Here is a 22,735-nt window from a genome sequence, read left to right on the forward strand (position 1 = left end):
ATTAAATAAAAAGCAATGAACTGGCTCCAAGGTCCACATTTTCATTTGAGGGCTAAAGTTCAAATACCTATTTAGGCCAGAGCCCTGTCTGATATGTGGATATGTGGCTTTGTCCAAAAGAAGTGGGCAATAGGGGAAAATAATGGCATTTCAGGTTCACCCATTCAATTGTACCCATGATTTGGACAGGAAGGGATGACATTAAAAGAGGGACCTACCATTACAACCTCATCATATTTGGGAACAATAATAGTGAGCCGTACAATGTCATTTTGTTTCAATATTTGATTCATTTAATTAACATAAGATATCTAAACTTTAGCTTTTAAGGGTCATTTACAGCATCACCTGACATTACACCTCCTGCAAGGGAGAATGACAGCAATACAGGATAACTACAGTGCAGAGTAATGTCAGTGGATCAGCAGTATTATTAGGATCCCCATCAGTGCAGAGTAATGTCAGTGGATCAGCAGTATTATTAGGATCCCCATCAGTGCAGAGTAATGTCAGTGAATCAGCAGTATTATTAGGATCCCCATCAGTGCAGAGTAATGTCTGTGGATCAGCAGTATTATTAGGATCCCCATCAGTGCAGAGTAATGTCAGTGGATCAGCAGTATTATTAGGATCCCCATCAGTGCAGAGTAATGTCAGTGGATCAGCAGTATTATTAGGATCCCCATCAGTGCAGAGTAATGTCAGTGGATCAGCAGTATTATTAGGATCCCCATCAGTGCAGAGTAATGTCAGTGGATCAGCAGTATTATTAGGATCCCCATCAGTGCAGAGTAATGTCAGTGGATCAGCAGTATTATTAGGATCCCCATCAGTGCAGAGTAATGTCAGTGGATCAGCAGTATTATTAGGATCCCCATCAGTGCAGAGTAATGTCAGTGGATCAGCAGTATTATTAGGATCCCCATCAGTGCAGAGTAATGTCAGTGGATCAGCAGTATTATTAGGATCCCCATCAGTGCAGAGTAATGTCAGTGGATCAGCAGTATTATTAGGATCCCCATCAGTGCAGAGTAATGTCAGTGGATCAGCAGTATTATTAGGATCCCCATCAGTGCAGAGTAATGTCAGTGGATCAGCAGTATTATTAGGATCCCCCATCAGTAAGTAATACAGTGGATCGAACAACGAGTGAATCAACAGTATTAGGATCATGCAGAGTAATGTCAGTGGATCAGCAGTATTATTAGGATCCCCATCAGTGCAGAGTAATGTCAGTGGATCAGCAGTATTATTAGGATCCCCATCAGTGCAGAGTAATGTCAGTGGATCAGCAGTATTATTAGGATCCCCATCAGTGCAGAGTAATGTCAGTGGATCAGCAGTATTATTAGGATCCCCATCAGTGCAGAGTAATGTCAGTGGATCAGCAGTATTATTAGGATCCCCATCAGTGCAGAGTAATGTCAGTGGATCAGCAGTATTATTAGGATCCCCATCAGTGCAGAGTAATGTCAGTGGATCAGCAGTATTATTAGGATCCCCATCAGTGCAGAGTAATGTCAGTGGATCAGCAGTATTATTAGGATCCCCATCAGTGCAGAGTAATGTCTGTGGATCAGCAGTATTATTAGGATCCCGTCAGTGGTGCCAGTCACTATAGCTTAGTGTCTTCTCACTGACTTGGTGTCTTAGCGATGGGTTCTCCCCTGAGAGCTCTCTCTCTCTCTCTCTCTCTCTCTCTCTCTCTCTCTCTCTCTCTATCTCTCTCTCTCTCTCTCTCGCTCTCTCTCTTGCTCTCTGTCTCTCTCTCTCCACTCATCCCTCTGTTCTCTCTGAGCCGTGGTGCGGCATTCCGATCGGAGCTGATGGATCTGTGCTGGTGCATGGCTTCCCGCTCCGGAATACCAAGCAGACGGTAGAGGAGAGCCATGTCAAAGAACAATATGACATGTGGGACTGGGAGACATGGTCAGATCGATCAGCGACAGGGAGGAGGGAGAGGGAGGAGGGTGGGAGAGAGAGAACTGGACATCTACAGTCTAAAAGAAGAGTGAATAAAACATAAGAGTTTCTATAGATTCCAGAGAGAGAGCATCATGTTCTCTCAGAAACAGGAACAAGGAAACAGGAAGAAGGAAGCAGGAACAAGGAAGCAGCTTGGGACCAGTGGAGAATTAAGGGAGTTTATTGGACAACTGTCTGGAACTTTCTTCTATTCAATATCAGAGAATAAAGAATGATTAAGAATGATGGAAAATATGATTAAATATAACCATTTAAGGTTAGAGAACACTACTCGTAAAATCCCTTCACTGATAGAGGTTCTCTATCTCACACCAGTTATTTATTTCAGACACTTTATCAATGGAACGGAAAAGGACGCTACATACAAAGCAGAGAAACACTCATTACTCATTATTAATTCTGCTTCATCTAGACTAGGGAGGGGCAACAAACAGAACTCATCATGAGGGGCAGCAGTGTCTCAACAATTGTTTTATTCAAACTCTCAACAGTAATTTGAGTCCCCGACTGAGTTATTTTTTTATTGGTCCTCGGGCCTACAAAACAGGGGGCTGCCAGTCGCCCATCCCTGATCTAGAGTCTAGACCATACACTTCTATTTCTATCTGGCTCTTGTCTTAATGCTACACACACACACACACACACACACACACACACACACACACACACACACACACACACACACACACACACACACACACACACACACACACACACACACACACACACACACACACACACACACACACACACACACACACACACACACACACACACACATGTAGCACTCGAAGACAGTAGGTTAAAATTACCTTTCTGGTCATTGAGACCCTGACACAAACCACAACCCTCCTGAGGCCTTGAAGTCATCATCTCAGAGCTCCACGGCCCACACAACCAAGAGGGGACTTGCACCCTTTTCCCTATATAGTGCACTACTTTTAACCAGGGCTCCGACCAGTAGCAGTGGCATTGGACAGACCAGTAGCAGTGGCGTCGGACAGACCAGTAGCAGCACAGGTACTCACACAGCACAGGTACTCACACGCACCAACGGACATTGTAACCATAATCGACAGCCCAATGGAAAAACAAAGGGCACACTTACACAAGTACTAATCAGTGGGAACAGGGGACAGGTGTGCGTAATGAAAGTTCCGGAGGGATCCATGACAAGTTGTGCATTCTTTTATGGGTTCTTTTATCAGTTGACTAACAGTAGACCGTTTGTTGCTCTGCACAATTTGTGTCAGCCTCCTTTGTCCTCTTTCATCAATGACCCGTTTTCTACCCCTGGCCTGACGTTGGCTGGATGTCCTTTAGGTGGTAGACCATTCCTGATAGACATGGAAAAATGTTGACCGTGAAAATCCCAGCAGCGTTGCAGTTATTGACACACTCAAACCGATGCATCTGGCACCTACTACCATACCCTGTTCAAATTCACCTAAATATTTTATCTTGCCCATTCACCTTCTGAGTGGCACACATACCCAATCCATGTCTCAATTTTCTCAAGGCTTAAAAATCCTTCTTTAACTGGTCTCCTCCCCTTTATATCCACTGAATGAAGTGGATTGTAACAAGTGACATCAATAAGGCATCATAGCTTTCACCTGGTCAGTCTATGTCATGGAAAGAGCAGGTGTTCATAATGTTTACCTGCAATTTACAATCACAGTGCTATGAGAAGATACTCATGACATTCAAACTCATTAATGAGAGACAGAAAGAGGGAGATGGAGAGACATAAATAAATAGACAGAAAGAGTGGGGAAGGAGAGTGAGAGGGAGAGGGGGGAGAGAGGGGGAGGGAGAAAGGGAAGAGATTGGGGTAGAAGAGAGAGAGAGAGGGGAAAGGAGCGGGAGAGAGAGGGGGGTAAGAAAGAGAGAGAGGGGCAGGGAGAGACTGGCGGGGTAAGGGAGAGAGAGAAGGCCAGGAAGGGGAAAGAGAAGGGAGTAGGAATGAGAGAGAGAAGGGCAAGGAGGGGGAGAGAGGGAGGGGGGTAGGAGAGAGAGAGGGGCAGGAAGGGGGAGAGAGAGGGGGGTAGGAGAGAGAGAGATTGGCAAGGAGGGGGAGAGAGGGTGGTAGGAAAGAGAGAGCGCAGTAATTAATGTTAAGTATTAAAACAGATTAATGTAATTGTCTTAATTGTAATTTCAAGCAGGGAGAGGAGATTGCCCAATTATGTAAATGTGGGATATGCTTCAGGAGGATGAGGACTAGGCATAATAATAATGCCTTTACTTATAGCACATGGTAAACATTTATTATGAAACATAAACATAACCTCTCTTACAAACACACACCCACGCACGCACGCGCACACACACAAATAAACACACACACACACACATATAAACACACACACACACACACACACACACACACACACACACACACACACACACACACACATACTTCAGGACTACAGTACAGTGGTTCCGTTGGACACTGCACACACAGAAACTAGCTAGTATGGGAACACACACACACACAAACTAGCTAGTATGGGAGACACAGGAAGAAACAGCTAGTATGGGAGAGAAGAGGGAAGAAACAGCTAGTATGGGAGAGAAGACACAAACTAGCTAGTATGGGAGAGAAGACACACTAGCTAGTATGGGAGAGAAGAGAGTACAAACTAGCTAGTATGGGAGAGAAGACACTAGCTAGTATGGGACACACACTAGCTAGGGACTACAGTACAGTGGTTGGGAGAGAAGAGAGGAAGAAACCTAGTTGGATTGTGGTATGGGAGAGAAGAGAGGATCTGCTCCCCTAGTGTTGAGAAGAGAGAAGAAACTTTGTATGGGAGAGAAGAGAGAAGAAACTAGCTGCAGTATGGAAGAGTAGAAACTAGCTAGTATGGGAGAGAAGAGAGAAGAAACTAGCTAGTATGGGAGAGAAGAGAGTAGAAACTAGCTAGTATGGGAGAGAAGAGAGAAGAAACTAGCTAGTATGGGAGAGAAGAGAGAAGAAACTAGCTAGTATGGGAGAGACTAAGAAACTAGCTAGTATGGGAGAACTAGCTAGTATGGGAGAGAAGAGAGAAGAAAAGAGAGAAGAAACTAGCTAGTATGGGAGAGAAGAGAGAAAAAAATGGGAGAGAAGAGAGAAAACTAGCTAGTATGGGAGAGAAGAGAGGATAAACTAGCTAGTATGGGAGAAGAAGAGAGTATGGGAAGAAACTAGCTAGTATGGGAGAGAAGAGAGAAGAAACTAGCTAGTATGGGAGAGAAGAGAGAAACTAGAAACTAGCTAGTATGGGAGAGAAGAGAGGATAAACTAGCTAGTATGGGAGAGAAGAGAGAAGAAACTAGCTGGTATGGGAGAAAAGAGAGGATAAACTAGCTAGTATGGGAGAGAATAGAGGATAAACTAGCTAGTATGGGAGAGAAGAGAGGATAAACTAGCTAGTAAACTGGTATGAGAGAAGAGAGCTAGTATGGGAGAGAAACTAGCTAGTATGGGAGAGAAGAGAGGATAAACTAGCTAGTATGGGAGAGAAGAGAGTAGCTAGTATGGGATAGAAGAGAGGATAAACTAGCTAGTATGGGAGAGAAGAGAGAAGAAACTAGCTAGTATGGGAGAGAAGAGAGAAGAAACTAGCTAGTATGGGAGAGAAGAGAGAAGAAACTAGCTAGTATGGGAGAGAAGAGAGGATAAACTAGCTAGTATGGGAGAGAAGAGAGAAGAAACTAGCTGGTATGGGAGAGAAGAGAGGATAAACTAGCTAGTATGGGAGAGAAGAGAGGATAAACTAGCTAGTATAAACTAGCTAGTATGGGAGAGAAGAGAGTAGAAACTAGCTAGTATGGGAGAGAAGAGAGGATAAACTAGCTAGTATGGGAGAGAAGAGAGGATAAACTAGCTAGTATGGGAGAGAAGAGAGGATAAACTAGCTAGTATGGGAGAGAAGAGAGTAGAAACTAGCTAGTATGGGAGAGAAGAGAGGATAAACTAGCTAGTATGGGAGAGAAGAGAGGATAAACTAGCTAGTATGGGAGAGAAGAGAGAAGAAACTAGCTAGTATGGGAGAGAAGAGAGTAGAAACTAGCTAGTATGGGAGAGAAGAGAGGATAAACTAGCTAGTATGGGAGAGAAGAGAGTAGAAACTAGCTAGTATGGGAGAGAAGAGAGGATAAACTAGCTAGTATGGGAGAGAAGAGAGGATAGGTTAACTAGCTAACTAGCTAGTATGGGAGAGAAGAGAGGATAAACTAGAAACTAGCTAGTATGGGAGAGAAGAGAGGATAAACTAGCTAGTATGGGAGAGAAGAGAGGATAAACTAGCTAGTATGGGAGAGAAGAGAGGATAAACTAGCTAGTATGGGAGAGAAGAGAGAAGAAACTAGCTAGTATGGGAGAGAATAGAGAAGAAACTAGCTAGTATGGGAGAGAAGAGAGGATAAACTAGCTAGGATGGGAGAGAAGAGAGAAGAAGAAACTAATGGGAGAGAAGAGAGGATAAACTAGCTAGTATGGGAGAGAAGAAATGGGAGAGAAGAGAGAAGAAACTAGCTAGTATGTTAGAGAAGAGAGGTTACACTAGCTGGTATGGGAGAGAAGAGAGAAGAAACTAGCTGGTATGGGAGAAAAGAGAGGATAAACTAGCTAGTATGGGAGAGAGGAGAGGATAAACTAGCTAGTATGGGAGAGAAGAGAGGATAAACTAGCGAGTATGGGAGAGAAGAGAGGATAAACTAGCTAGTATGGGAGAGAAGAGAGGATAAACTAGCTAGATGGGAGAGAAGAGATGATAAAGCAGCATGCTGGGAACATAAACAGTGCTGTGTCTTCCTCACTCTGATCCTCGGCAGCTAAACCAGCACATGGAGATTCCTCCATTTATACCCCTCCTTTCCTCCTTCTCTTCTTACCTCCTCCCTTCACCCTCCTTTGTCACCCTCACCCTCTCCCTGTCTCCCTCCTTCTCCATCCTCCTCTCCCTCTGGCCCTGGTGAAAAGAAGTGCACCACATAGGGAATAAGATGCCATTTGGGATTCAGACCTTCATTATGTTGTTTCCAAGTGCAGAGGAAAGACTGCTGGTGTTCATTAGATAAACATCCTGAGGTTAGCATTGAAGAATATCAGATATAGCCTCCCAGGACAGGGCTATTTTCCTGCAGTGTGTGTTGACAGAGAGAGTAGTGTTGGTGAGACAGTACTCAGGAAAGACAGGATCCCGGGGATTAACATTTTGGTCACTAGAAATAGACGGCGATTCAGGATGTTTGAAAAGGTCCTGAGAACATTGATTTATGCCGTCCTCCGCACTCACAAAAAAAATATATGGAAAACTGATTGCCCAGCACTGGGCGTGAACTCATGATGCTCAGAGCCAGAGCGAGCTGCAAAGACCACCGCGCTACGACAATTCACAATGCTCTAGCAAGCAGTGAGAATACTGTGAATATTGATGATACCTGATGGTAATAGTGCGTCAGTTTTAATTATTTAGTTTTATACCTCCCCCAAACCATAGCTCCTACCTCAACCACTCAGAAAACGTTTAACCTTTGAGTTGTTTCTATTTAAACCCTGTAACCAAGTGGAATTAACCCTGTAACCACGCAGAATGAAGTGCCAAAAATAGACATTTATCCATATTACGTAAGATCTTGTTGGGGTTGAAACCACACTTTCCCTCCCTCCCTCCCTCCCTCCCTCCCTCCCTCCCTCCCTCCCTCCCTCCCTCCCTCCCTCCCTCCCTCCCTCCCTCCCTCCCTCCCTCCCTCCCTCCCTCCCTCCCTCCCTCCCTCCCTCCCTCCCTCCCTCCCTCCCCCTCCCTCCCTCTCTCTCTCTGTCTTTCCCACCCTCTCTCCACCCCATTCATTAGCTCTGTTTTCTGACTAAACAACTCAGTCAATAGGTGTTATGAATCAGAAAGAGAGCGAGAAAGAGACATTACAAACGATATGAAACATGAGACTGGATGGAGAAGGATATTGTGGAGTAATTGATAAGGATAGAGAGAAAATGTTTAACTGCGAGGCATACTGTAGAGAAAAGTTAATGTAAGCCCATGTGAAACAGATTAAAACTTCTTGGCGCACCCATCTCATTAGCAGGATTATTTTCGTCAACATCCTCTGAATTGCAGAGCGCCAAATTCAAATTAAATTACTAAAAATATTACATGTTCATGAAATCAGAAGTGCAGTATAGCGAAACACACCTTAGCTTGTTGTTAATCCACCTGGCATGTCAGATTTCAAAAAAGCATTACAGCAAAAGCTATCCAAGTGTTTATGTCAGGACATCTCTCTCTCAGCAGACAAAATATTACAAACAGCTAGCAGCAAAGTAGATTGGTCACGAAAGTCAGAAAAGCAATAAAATGAATTGCTTACCTTTGATGATCTTCAGATGTTTGCACTCACGAGACTCCCAGTTACACAATAAATGTTCCTTTTGTTCCATAAAGATTATTTTTATATCCAAAATACCTCCATTTGGTTGGCGCGTTTTGTTCAGAAATCCACAGGCTCGAGCGGTCACGACGGCGCAGACAAACATTCCAAATAGTATCCGTAAAGTTCGTAAAGAAACATGTCGTTTATAAACAATACTCAGGTTGTTTTTACAATAAATAATCAATAATATTTCCACCAGACCGTAGCTTTTTCAATAGGAGGAGAGAGAGAAAATGTCTGCTCCAAGCTGTTGCTCATGTAAAACTCTGCTGGCACCCAGCCATCCACTGACCCGATGTGATCCTTCTCGCTCATTTTTCAGAATAAAAGCCTGAAACTATGTCTAAAGACTGCTCACACCATGTGGAAGCCATAGAGAAAATAATCTGGTTGATATCCCTTTAAATGCAGGGAAGGCATGCAATGGAACAGGAAGATTTGTTTCTCTTAGGCACTTCCTTGTTGGATTTTCCTCAGATTTTCGCCTGCAATATCAGTTCTGTTAAACTCACAGACACTATTTGACAGTTTTAGAAACTTTAGAGTGTTTTCTGTCCTAATCTGACAATTATACTGTATGCATATTCTAGATTCTGGGCCTGGGAAATAGGCAGATTCATATGGGTACGATTTTCATCCAAACATCAAAATACTGCCCCCTACACTCAACTTAAGAAAACACATATAATTATATAATAATTGGAGAGGCAGAGAAAGAAGACAGAGAAAAAGATGGAAGGTAAAAATGGAAGGTAAAGTCAGCACATCTGGAATGTGACTGTCCTCCTCTGCACCTTCCTCTAGTGTTCTCCAGGCATTCTACTAGCAATATGTCAGAATTCTTCTAGTGTTCTGCACGTTTCTACTAGCGTTCTGTCAGAATTCTACTTGCGTTCTGCCAGCGTTCTACTAGTGTTCTGTCAGAATTCTACTTGCATTCTGTCAGAATTCTACTAGCGTTCTGTCAGAATACTTCTAGTGTTCTGCAGGTTTCTACTAGCGTACTGTCAGAATTCTACTAGCGTTCTGTCAGAATTCTACTAGCGTTCTGCCAGCATTCTACTAGTGTTCTCCAGGTTTCTACTAGCGTTCTGTCAGAATTATACTAGCGTTCTGCCAGCGTTCTACTAGCATTCTGTCAGAATTCTACTAGTTGTTCTCCAGGCGTTCTACTACCATTCTGCCAGTGTTCTACAAGCTGTCTGCCAGTGTTCTGCCAGTGTTCTACTAGTGTTTGCCAGTGGTCTACTAGTGTTCTGCCAGTGATCTACAAGTGCTCTGCCAGTGTTCTGCTAGTGTTCTGACAGTGTTCTACTAGTGTTCTGTCAGAACACTCCAGGTTTCTACTAGCTTTCTACGAGAGTTCTGTCAGAATTCTACTAGTTCTCTGCCAGCGTTTTGTCAGAATTCAGGTTTCTACTAGCTTTCTACGAGAGTTCTGTCAGAATTCTACTAGTTCTCTGCCAGCGTTCTGTCAGAATTCTACGAGCGTTCTGCCAGCTTTCTACGAGAGTTCTGTCAGAATTCTACTAGTGTTCTGCCAGCATTCTACTAGCGATCTGTCAGAATTCTACTAGCGTTTTGCCAGCGTTCTACTAGCGTTCTGCCAGCGTTCTATTAGTGCTCTCCACATTTCTACTAGCGTTCTGCCAGAATTCTTCTAGTGTTCTCCCAGCGTTCTACTAGCATTCTGTCAGAATTCTACCAGCGTTCTGCCAGCGTTCTACTAGTGTTCTCCAGGTTTCTACTAGCGTTCTGCCAGAATTCTACAAGCGTTCTACTAGTGTTCTCCAGGTTTCTACTAGCGTTCTGTCAGAATTCTACTAGTGTTCTGCCAGCATTCTACTAGCATTCTGTCAGAATTCCACTAGCATTCTGCCAGCGTTCTACTAGTGTTCTGTCAGAATTCTACTAGCATTCTGCCAGCGTTCTATTAGTGTTCTCCAGGTTTCTACTAGCGTTCTGCCAGAATTCTACTAGTGTTCTGCCAGCGATCTATTAGCGTTATGTCAGAATTCTACTAGTGTTCTGCCAGCGGTCTACTAGCATTCTGCCAGGACTCTACCAGCGTTCTTCCAGAGTTCTACTAGCACTCTGCCAGTGTTCTACAAGCGCTCTGCCAGTGTTCTACTAGTGTTCTGCCAGTGTTCTGCTAGTGTTCTGCCAGTGTTCTACTAGTGTTCTGCCAGTGTTCTACAAGCGCTCTGCCAGAGTTTTGCTAGTGTTCGGCCAGTGTTCTGCTAGTTTTCTGTCAGAAATCTACTAGTGTTCTCCAGTGTTCTACTAGTTTTCTGAAAGCATTCTACTGGCGTTCTGCCAGTGCTTTGCTAGTGTTCTCCAGGCTTTCTACTAGTGTTCTCCAGTGTTCTACAAGTGTTCTGAAAGCATTCTACTAGTGTTCTGCCAGCGTTCTGCTAGTGTTCTCCAGGCTTACTAATAGTGTTCTCCAGTGTTCTACTAGTGTTCTGAAAGCATTCTACTAGCGTTCTGCCAGTGTTTCACTAGTGTTCTGCAGGTTTCTAAGAGCGTTCTGTCAGAATTTTACTAGCATTCTGTCAGAATTCTTCCTGTGTTCTGCAGGTTTCTACTAGCGTTCTGTCAGAATTCTCCTAGCATTCTTTCAGAATTCTACCAGCGTTCTGCCAGCATTCTACTAGTGCTCTGTAGGTTTCTACTAGCATTCTGTCAGAATTTTACTAGTGTTCTGCCAGCGTTCTACTAGCGTTCTGTCAGAATTCTACTAGCGTTCTGCCAGCGTTCTACTAGTTTTCTACATGTTTCTACTAGCGTTCTCTCAGAATTCTACAAGTGTTCTGCCAGCGTTCTACTAGCGTTCTTTCAGAATTCTACTAGCGTTCTGCCAGCGTTCTACTAGCATTCTGTCAGAATTCTACTAGCGTTCTGCCAGTGTTCTACTAGCGTTCTGCCAGCGTTCTACTAGCGTTCTGCCAGTGTTCTGCTAGCGTTCTGCCAGCGTACTACTTGCGTTCTGCCAGCGTTCTACTAGTGTTCTCCAGGTTTCTACAAGCATTCTGCCAACGTTCTACTAGCGTCTGTCAGAATTCTACTAGCGTTCTGCCAGCATTCTACTAGTGTTCTGCCAGCGTTCTACTAGCTTTTTGTCAGAATTCTACTCGTGTTCTCCAGGCGTTCTAGCGTTCTGCTAGTGTTCTACTAGAGTTCTGTCAGCATTCTACTAGCGTTCTGCCAGTTTTCTACAAGTGCCCTGCCAGGGGTCTGCCAGTGTTCTACTAGTGTTCTGCCAGTGTTCTACAAGCACTCTGCCAGTGTTCTGCTAGTGTTCTTCCAGTGTTCCACAAGTGTTCTGCCAGCGTTCTGCCAGCGTTCTACTAGCTTTCTGTCAGAATTATTCTAGTGTTCTCCAGGTGTTCTCCTAGCATTCTGCCAGTATTCTACTAGCGTTCTGCCAGCATTCTATTAGGTTTCTGCCAGTGTTCTACAAGCGCTCTGCCAGTGTTCTGCCAGTATTCTCCAGTGTTCTACTAGTGTTCTGAAAGCATTCTACTAGCGTTCTGCCAGTGCTCTGCTAGTGTTCTCCAAGCTTTCTACTAGTGTTCTCCAGTGTTCTACTAGTGTTCTGAAAGCATTCTACTAGCGTTCTGCCAGTGCTCTGCTAGTGTTCTCCAAGCTTTCTACTAGTGTTCTCCAGTGTTCTACTAGTGTTCTGAAAGCATTCTACTAGCATTCTGCCAGTGTTCTGCTAGTGTTCTCCAGGCTTTCTGCTAGTGTTCTCCAGGCTTTCTGCTAGTATTCTCCAGGCTTTCTGCTAGCTTTCTGCCAGTGTTCTGCTAGTGTTCTCCAGGGTTTCTACTTGCGTTCTGCCAGCATTCTGCTTGTGTTCTCCAGGCATTCTGCTAGTGTTCTCCAGAAATTGAGGCTTTCTGCCTGTGTTTTCCAGGCTTTCTACTAGCGGTCTGCCAGCGTTCAACTAGTGTTCTGCCAGGTTTTCTACTAGTGTTCTCCAGGTGTTCAACTAGCGTTCTACCAGCGTTCAACTAGCGTTCTCCTGGTGTTCTACTAGTGTTCCCCAGGTGTTCTACTAGTGTTCTCCAGGTGTTCTACTAGTGTTCTCTAGATGTTCTACTAGTGTTCACCAGCGTTCCAACCAGTCAGACGTTCTCCTGGCCCAGTGGACATGGAGGAGTCACGTGTGTGTGTGTGTGTGTGTGTGTGTGTTTATGCGTGTGTCCAGGATTTCTTGGTCTAATGCTCCAGCCTTCTCTTACCTATCTGTCTAAAGTTTTCTACTGATTTTGCATTCCTTTTTCCAACCCTCTCTATTTTACAGTCCTGCTGTTCTGTACAGTCCTGCTGTTCTGTACAGTCCTGCTGTTCTGTACAGTCCTACTGTTCTGTACAGTCCTCCTTTTCTGTACAGTCCTGCTGTTCTGTATAGACCTACTGTTTTGTACAGTCCTGCTGTTCTGTACAGTCCTACTGTTCTGTACAGTCCTCCTTTTCTGTACAATCCTGCTGTTCTGTACAGTCCTGCTGTTCTGTACAGACCTGCTGTTCTGTACAGACCTACTGCTCTGTACAGACCTACTGTTCTGTCCAGTCCTGCTGTTCTGTACAGTCCTGCTGTTCTGTACAGTCCTGCTGTTCTGTACAGTCCTGCTGTTCTGTACAGTCCTGCTGTTCTGTACAGTCCTGCTGTTCTGTACAGTCCTGCTGTTCTGTACAGTCCTACTGTTCTGTACAGTCCTCCTGTTCTGTACAGTCCTGCTGTTCTGTACAGACCTACTGCTCTGTACAGACCTACTGTTCTGTCCAGTCCTGCTGTTCTGTACAGTCCTGCTGTTCTGTACAGTCCTGCTGTTCTGTACAGTCCTGCTGTTCTGTACAGTCCTGTGGTAAGTCCTCAGTCGATCCCAGTTGACAATGCTGTCTTCAGTCTGACAGAGCAGATAGGTCTGCAGAGACAGTCTAGCGCTGACTACTCCGCAGACGCAAGGGGTTGAGGGGAGGGAAGGGAGGGACACTGTAGGGACAGAAATAGAGACCCGGATAGGGAGGAGGAGATGAGAGATAGGCAAAAAGAAAGAGAAAGTGAGATACACATTCACGAGGTGAAAATACAGAACACGAGAGCAAACAACCATTTCTAACATGGACTATATCCCTGTAGGCAGTACCCCAAAGCACTGTCACATACTGTGAAAATAAACTACTCTATGTGACAACCCACAGGACACGGCATGATGAGCCTGGTAGTAATGTCAATGGAATATAAAGTATCTGATTACAATAATAACAGTCTCTTACTATGAGCATATACTGAAAGGTGACAATGAAGGAGAATGGTATATACATATATTTACTGTACATAGAGTAGAGTAGCTACCTCCAACAGGTGTGGTATTCTCCTGTACAGTCACAGTGGCTCCTTTATCGACAGTATTGTGAGATAGACATGGTGTGTCTCCCAAACAGCACCCTTCTCCATATAGTGCACTACTTTTGACCAAAGGCCTATGAGCCACAGGTTGTCGGAGCGGAGACAGAGGTAATATCATGTAATGCAGTAACTTTTAATTAGAGAGAAGACTGAGGGAGGAGACTGGTGCCATTCTCTACATGTTCTGGGAAGAACAGAGTGTCTATAGGTGCATGGAGGTAGAACAGAGTGTCTATTGGTGCATGGAGGTAGAACAGAGTGTCTATAGGTGCATGGAGGTAGAACAGGGTTTATATAGGTGCATGGAGGTAGAACAGGGTTTCTATTGGTGCATGGAGGTAGAAGAGGGTTTCTATAGGTGCATGGAGATAGAACAGGGTTTATATAGGTGCATGGAGGTAGAACAGGGTTTATATAGGTGCATGGAGGTAGAACAGGGTTTCTATAGGTGCATGGAGGTAGAACCAGGTTTATATAGGTGCATGGAGGTAGAACAGGGTTTCTATAGGTGCATGGAGGTAGAACCGGGTTTCTATAGGTGCATGGAGGTTGAACAGAGTGTCTATAGGTGCATGGAGATAGAACAGGGTTTATATAGGTGCATGGAGGTAGAACAGGGTTTCTATAGGTGCATGGAAGAAGAACAGAGTTTATATAGGTGCATGGAGGTAGAACAGGGTTTATATAGGTGCATGGAGGTAGAACAGAGTGTCTATAGGTGCATGGAGGTTGAACAGGGTTTCTATAGGTGCATGGAGGTAAAACAGGGTTTATATAGGTGCATGGAGGTAAAACAGGGTTTATATAGGTGCTTGGAGATAGAACAGAGTTTATAAAGGTGCATGGAGGTAAAACAGGGTTTATATAGGTGCATGGAGGTAGAACAGGGTTTCTATAGGTGCATGGAAGAAGAACAGGGTTTATATAGGTGCATGGAGGTAGGACAGGGTTTCAATAGGTGCATGGAGGTAGAACAGGGTTTATATGGGTGTATGGAGATAGAACAGGGTTTATATAGATGCATGGAGGTAGAACAGGGTTTATATAGGTGTATGGAGGTAGAACAGGGTTTATATAGGTGCATGGAGATAGAACAGGGTTTCAATAGGTGCATGGAGGTAGAACAGGGTTTATATAGGTGTATGGAGATAGAACAGGGTTTCAATAGGTGTATGGAGATGGAACAGGGTTTCAATAGGTGCACTGAGGTAGAACAGGGTTTCTATAGGTGCATGGAGGTAGAACAGTGTTTCTATAGGTGCATGGAGCTAGAACAGGGTTTCAATAGGTGCACGGAGGTAGAACAATCTTTCTATAAGTGCATGGAGATAGAACAGGGTTTCAATAGGTGCATGGAGGTAGAACAGGGTTTATGTAGATGCATAGAGGTGGAACGGGGTTTCTATAGGTGCATGGAGGTAGAACAGGGTTTCTATAGGTGCATGGAGGTATAACATGGTTTCTATAGGTGCATGGAGGTAGAACAGGGTTTCTATAGGTGCATGGAGATAGAACAGAGTTTATATAGATGCATGGAGGTGGAACGGGGTTTCTATAGGTGCATGGAGGTAGAACAGGGTTTCTATAGGTGCATGGAGGTAGAACATGGTTTCTATAGGTGCATGGAGGTAGAACAGGGTTTATATAGGTGCATGGAGGTTGAACAGGGTTTCTATAGGTGCATGGAGGTAGAACAGGTTTTCAATAGGTGCACGGAGGTAGAACAGGGTTTCTATAGGTGCATGGAGGTAGATCAGGGTTTCTATAGGTGCATGGAGGTAGAACAGGTTTTCAATAGTTGCACGGAGGTATATGAGGAGAGTGTATAAAAGAGGGGGTCAGGGTATGTGTGTGCTTGCATTCGCATATGTGTGTGTGTGTGTGTGTGTGCGTGTGCGTGTGCGCGCGTGTGTGCGTGTGTGCGTGTGTGTGTGTGTGTGTGTGTGTGTGTGTGTGCGTGTGTGTGTGTGTGTGTGTGTTTGTTTGAGCAACAGCATAGCATCAGTACAGTAACTGCCTGTGCTTAGAGACAGCCTTTACACTGCTCAATGTAGTCTTTCTAGTGAGTATGATTATTGCTACGTAGCCTCTGTGTTCTCCGAGCTGTATCCTTTTCTCCTAAATTGTATCTCCTATCCCGTATCTAATACCTGTATTTCCTATCCCGTATCTCCTACCCGTATCGCCTATCCAGTATCTTCTATCCCGTATCGTCTATCCCCTACCTCCATATCCTGTCTCCATCCTCTATCTCCATATCCTATCTCCAATATCCTATCTTTATCTCCATCTCCTATCTCCATACCATATCCCTATCCCCTATCTCCTATCCCCTATCTCCTATCCCTAACTCCTATCTCTGCTAACACACCATGTCCAACTTGAAATATTGACTGGCCGGGGAGGAGATGAATCAATCCCTCTTACACCGGACGGACGCGGCCACCATTGATCAGCGTGTTTGTGTGTGTGTTGATAAATGACCTCGATTAGCTGTGACTGACTGTTCAGTGATTTCAATATAAATGCGGTGGAAAGGCAGTTCCCCCTGAACAATGATATCTAAAACAGACAGTGATTAATACTGCAGTACTCTAATGAATCAGATGCTCTCAGACCAGCTGCATGGAAGGGAGGATCCCAAAGCTAGTTTGTGTGTGTTTTCTTTGGTGCTCATACAATTGGTGACCCTGAGAGCTCTGGGTAAAAAGAGTACACAACTAGAACACTCTCTCTCTCTGACACTCACACAGCCCCCCCCCCTATCTTTACTCTATCTCTCTTTATCTACACATCTATTAGGCATACCTGTAACCTAGCAACAGAGTGGAACCAATGCCCTCCCCCACCTGTTCCTTCAGTTGACAGCCAGAGCTAACAGCCATTCAGATTGTCCCGGTAATGGACCAACAACCAATCAGATTAGAGAAAGGGAGTTGTGGCGATGCCCTTTGCTCCCCAATGTTGCAGCCCCTGATACAGACCTGGGAATAGAAATGCACAGACTCACGCACACATACAAACACACACAGACATCCCACCCTTGACGCCGCAAAATGACAAGATCATGTTCACTTGCATGTTAATTTCATAACAACGTGTGAAGGCTACCTGTAGCACAAGCACACACACACACACACACACACACACACACACACACACACACACACACACACACACACACACACACACACACACACACACACACACACACACACACTGAGAGGGCTGAGTATGACAATGATATCTGGTCCTGTTGTATCATCTACTCTGAGAGGCTGGAGTAGGTCTAGAAGAAGAGAGTTAGAGGACTTGAAATACAATATAAACATTCATCATCACCACCTCCCTCCAACTGGAAAACACACCCTGACACTGTCCCCCTCTATCCCCTTGTGTCACACCCTGATCTGTTTCACCTGTCTTGTGATTGTCTCCAACCCCCACCAGGTGTCTCCCATTACCTCATGTGTATTTATACCCGTGTTTTCTGTTTGTCTGTTTCCAGTTCGTCTTGCCCCGTCATGACCTACCAGCGTGTTCCCGTGTTTCCTATGCTCTGGTTTTTGCTTTTCCTAGTCTTCCCAGTTCTGACCTTTCTGCCTGTCCTGACCCTGCATGACTCTTTGCGTGCCTTGACTTACCAATTGCCTGCCCCTTGTACAATAATAAACTCTGAGACTCGTACTATCCGCCTCCTCTGTCTGCATCTGGGTTTTAGCCTGAGCCGTGATATTACGAACTGGCCATGACTGACCCAGCAGACTCGGACCAGATCCGCAACGCTGTCTCCTCCCAAGGAACCACCATTGGAAGACACAAGGAGTTAATGCAATGCCTTATGGATGGACTCCATACCCTGGCAGAACGTCATGACCATGCTTTCCATACATTAAGGGAGCAATTCCACAGTTTCCCAAATAGGCAGCAAACCACAACAGTAAACCGCAGACTGGGCAGGGACAGATTGTTTCCTGCTGAGCTCTTATGCAGACTGAACTGACTGAAGAGACTCCCTGTTCCTCACTGCCCCTGGTCCCATATATCCTTGGACTTTGTCACAGGTCTCCCTCCGGTAACACTACCATCCTTACTGTAGTGTACAGGTTTTCCAAAGCCACCCATTTTATCCCTCTTCCTAAATGCCCTCAGCTAAGGAGAAGGCCCAGCTCATGGTGCAACACGACTTCTGGATCCATGGACTTCTGGTCTACATGGTCTCCGATCGCGGTCCTCAGTTCTCATCCCAGTTCTGGAGGGTGTTCTGCACCCTCATTTGGTCGGAAGCCAGCCTTTCCTCGGGTTTTCATCCGCAGTCTAACGGCCAGTCGGAGTGAGCCAATCAGGACCTGGATGCGACTCTTCGTTGCCTCGTCAATACCAATCCCACCTGGAGCCAGCAACTCGTGTGGGTGGGATATGCCCGCAAGCCCCCGAGAGGAAGAGAGGAAGAGGTCAGCATACCTTCTGCCTAGAAGTTCGTCCATCATTGTCACCGTACCTGGAAGAGAGCTCTGGCCGCTCTTCTCAAGATCACCTCCAGATGACAGGCGGACCGCCACCGGACCCCTGCTCCCCGCGACCGTATTGGGCAGAGGGGTATGGCTTTCCACTCGGGATCTGGACCTCCGGGTGGATTCCTGAAAATGTTCCCCCCCAGAGGGGTGGAGGGGACTGTATTGCCCTGATCTGTTTCAGCTGTCTTGCGGTGGTCTCCAACCCCCACCAGGTGTCTTCCATGACCTTGTGTATTTATACCTGCATTTTCTGTTTATCTGCAGCCAGAGTGTTCCCGTGTTCCCTGTGCTTTAGTGTTTGCTATTCCTAGTGTTCCCGGTTCTGTACTTGCCTGTTCTGCCTGTTCTGATCCTGATCCTGCCTGACGTCCTGTGCATGTCCTGATCCGACCTAACCTCGGCCCACATTCCTTACTAATTCACAGCTATCCAACCTTATCGTTGACCGGAACCAAGTGATTGCCTTTTCCCTCATTTAGTAACTTTCTAGACCCATACTTCTTATCCAACGTCTATTGACACCACCATATACATTCCTCATACATGTAACCATTGCATTTTAGTATAGCAAGTATTTCAAACTACAATCCAACATCTCTATCCATCTCTCGCTCTCTCAATTTCAATTTAAGGGCTTTATTGGCATGGTAAACATATGTTAACATTGCCAAAGCAAGTGAAGTAGATAATAAATACAAGTTTCTCTCCCTTTCTCTCTTTCTTTCTCTTCGTCTCTCCTTATGGGAGTGTGTGAGGGAGTAGCATACAGCCATGTATCTCTGCTGTGCTTTTATGGCACCAGGACCTGTTGTGTGTGTGTGTGTGTGTGTGCGTGCGTGCGTGCGTGCGTGTGTGCGTGTGTGTGTGTGTGTGTGTGCGTGTGTGCGTGTGTGCGTGTGTGCGTGCGTGTGAGAGAGACGCTGTGTCCACCTTTCTCTCTCTCTCTCTCTACAGTCTGCGTCAAGCCCTATGATCTCTAGATGAGAGGATTCCTGACTTCTGCCTCCACCTCACTCATCTGTTTATTTTACCTCTCTCCCTCTCTCCCTCTCTATTTCCCTTTCCCGCTTGTATTTTCATATTCAGTATCTCAGTTTTCACTAGAACCTGTCAAAACAGCAGAATCGAAATGAATTGTGGAAGGAGGCAAACAGGACCTGGTATACCTTTGAATTGTAAGATGTTTCTCTCCCTCTCTCTTTCTGTCTCCTTCTCTCTCTCTTTTCACAGCTTCTGAAGAGGGAGATCAAAGTGGGTAAATTAGAGAATAAATTAGTCTCTGGTTGGAAAGGGGGAGATGAGAGAAAGAGAAGAGAGGAGATAAGGAAACATATTTTCTGTCTACACTAATATACTGTACACGTCTGCCACTATAAATACACATTTTTACACCGGGCCCTGAATTCATGACAATATGGAAATATGATACAAGGTTCTTATTGAACAAAAGCTTGAGTACAGAGTAGACCACTCAACACCAGACTTCACAGTACCCACCAAGACCTCAATTCACCTGTTATAATGTCCTTACTGAAACATAGCATTGAAAGGAAAGCCCTGGTAGTATTGGTTACTTCCAAGACATTAGATTAATCCAAGAATAAGGGATGGAATCCGGGCTACTGTCCCCTCTTCCCAGGACAAGAAAGTGGGGTTGGGAGAGGAGCGGAGAGGAGGAGAGGTCAGGAGGAAAAGAGAGGAGAGGTGAGGATAGGGATTGGAGAGACAATGCGAGTGTCGGTCGGTGCACTGAGGGCTGAGAAACAGAGAGCTTCTTTGTTCCCTATCTCATCCCCACTCTGTGGAAGGACATGACAGCACTGGGATACTCTAGTGTGTGTGTCTGTGTGTGTGCATCTGTGTGTGCATGTGTGTGTGCATACATGTAAGTGTGTGATGAAGGGCCCATTGTCCCAGAGCCTAAAGCAGGGGAAATACTTAGTACACAGGAAGGATCTAATGTGGCAGTGGTGAGTCAGAGAGTGGAGACTGTTTGGTAGACAAGAGAGAGAAGAGTGAGCCTGGACTATGTGTATGTGCAACTTGATGTGGTGCAAGTGGATGTTTGCAGGTGTGTGTGTGTGTGTGTGTGTGTGTGTGTGTGTGTGTGTGTGTGTGTGTGTGTGTGTGTGTGTGTGTGTGTGTGTGTGTGTGTGTGTGTGTGTGTGTGTGTGTGTGTGTGTGTGTGTGTGTGTGTGTGTGTGTGTGTGTGTGTGTGTGTGCATGTGTGGGCCTCAGGACAGAGCTAGTCTCTCATTACTATCTGATTCCTGCAGTGCAGCACTAATGAGGAGTCTCACCATAACCAAGGTAATCAATGTCAACTCTGGGCCAGGCCACAACACACTGCACACACAACACACACAACACACTGCAGCATGTCTACATACGGTGTGTGTGTATGAGAGAGATAGAGATAGAGAGAGAGACTGTGTGGGGGGGTAGCATGGGTGTGGTGTGAGTGTGTCAGGGTGGGCTCAGTGGGATTGAGGGTCAGGAAGAGAGAGAGCAAATTGGCAAAGAGAGAGAGAGGAGCTACATGGCTAAACAGAAGAGGGCTGGGACAGTCAGGGGAAGGAAGGGAGTGTGATGCCATGGCATGTTATGCTTTCCCTCTACTCTACCACTCCTCCAAGTGACACTGAACACCAGAGAGAGAGGGAGGGAGTGATGGAGGGAGAGTGTAATTAAATGAAAAGAGCAATACTTAGCTCCTTAGTCTCCCAACTCCCTCAAGGCCACAGCCTTATAGAGATACAGCCAGCTAATGCCATAGCAACAGGAGAGAGACAGAGAGAGGGGAAGGGAGGGAAGGAGGTAGGGAAAGAAAGGTGTGTTTTAGGGGGAAGAGGGTTTGATGAGAGGAAGTATGTAGTCAAAGAGAGAGACAGAAGGAGGTAGGCGAAGAAGGACAGAAAAGGAGAGCAACAAAAAGTTCATAGTCACACAAATGTGAGATTAAGAGAGGGAAAGAGAGGTTTTAAATTTAAATGTTATTTTATTTAACCTTTAGTTGAATAAACCGAGGCAAGTTAAATAGACTAGGCAAGTCAGTTAAGGACAAATTCTTATTTACAATGACGGCCTACCAAAAGTCAAAAGGCCTCCTGTGGGGACGAGAGCCTGGGATAAAAAAATATGTTTTTAATACAATATAACTATAGGACAAAACACACATCACAACAAGAAAGACAACACAACACTACATGAAGAGAGACCTAAGACAACAGCATAGAAAGGCAGCAACACATGACAACATAGCATGGTAGCAACACAACACAACAACAACATGGTAGCAACACAACATGGTAGCAGCACACAACATGGTACAAACATAATCTGGCACAGAAAACAGCACAAAGGGCAAGAAGTTAGAGACAACAATACATCACACAAAGCAGCCACAACTGTCAGTAAGAGCATCCATGATTGAGTCTTTGAATGAAGAGATTGAGATAAAACTGTCAATTTTGAGTGTTTGCTGCAGCTTGTTCCAGTCGCTAGCTGCAGCGAACTGAAAAGAGGAGCGACCCAGGGATGTGTGTGCTTTGGGGACCTTTAACAGAATGTGAGTGGCAGAACAGGTGTTGTATGTGGAGGATGAGGGCTGCAGTAGATATCTCAGATAGGGGGGAGTGAAGCCTAAGAGGGTTTGGGAACCTGTTCTGTAGGACAGGGTGAACACAAAACGGGTAAAAAACATGGCCCACCTTGACTGACGAGGATTCAGTCTCCTAGCTGCCCGGATGTACTCCAGGTTGCGGTGGTCAGTCCAGATGAGAAAAGGGTGTTTAGCCCCCTCAAGCCAATGTCTCCAAGCCTTCAAGGCTTTCACCACAGCCAACAACTTCCGGTCCCCCATATCATAGTTCCGCTGCGCCGGGCTGAGCTTCTTAGAGAAGAAAGCACAGGCGCGGAGCTTCGGTGGTGTGCCAGAGCGCTGAGAGAGCACGGCTCCTATCCCAGCCTTGGACCCGTCCACCTGCACTATGAACGCCAAAGAAGGATCCGGATGGGCCAGCACGGGAGCCGAGGTAAACAGAGCCCTTAGGTGACCAAAAGCCCTGTTCGCCTCAGCCAACCAACGCAAACGTACAGGACCCCCCTTCAGCAGTGAAGTAATGGGAGCCGCCACCTGGCCAAAACCCCGGATAAACCTCCGGTAGTAATTGGCAAACTCTAAAAAACGCTGCACCTCCTTTACCGTGGTGGGAGTCGGCCAATTACTAACGGCTGAAATGCAGTCACTCTCCATCTGACTCCTGGGAAGTGACTCCTGGGAAGTGACTCCTGGGAAGTGACTCCTGGGAAGTGACTCCTGGGAAGTGACTCCTGGGAAGTGACTCCTGGGAAGTGACTCCTGGGAAGTGACTCCTGGGAAGTGACTCAT

At 45.5% G+C, this 22,735-nt stretch overlaps 1 protein-coding gene across 1 annotated transcript in view; it reads right to left on the bottom strand.

Annotated features, from left to right (window-relative positions):
* LOC135545726 (A disintegrin and metalloproteinase with thrombospondin motifs 2-like) overlaps positions 1–22,735 on the bottom strand; it is a 273,928-nt gene that overhangs the window by 155,611 nt on the left and 95,582 nt on the right. The window lies entirely within an intron of this gene.

The sequence above is a fragment of the Oncorhynchus masou genome, chromosome 9 (genome assembly GCF_036934945.1).
Source record: "Oncorhynchus masou masou isolate Uvic2021 chromosome 9, UVic_Omas_1.1, whole genome shotgun sequence".
Classification (NCBI taxonomy): Eukaryota; Metazoa; Chordata; class Actinopteri; order Salmoniformes; family Salmonidae; genus Oncorhynchus; species Oncorhynchus masou.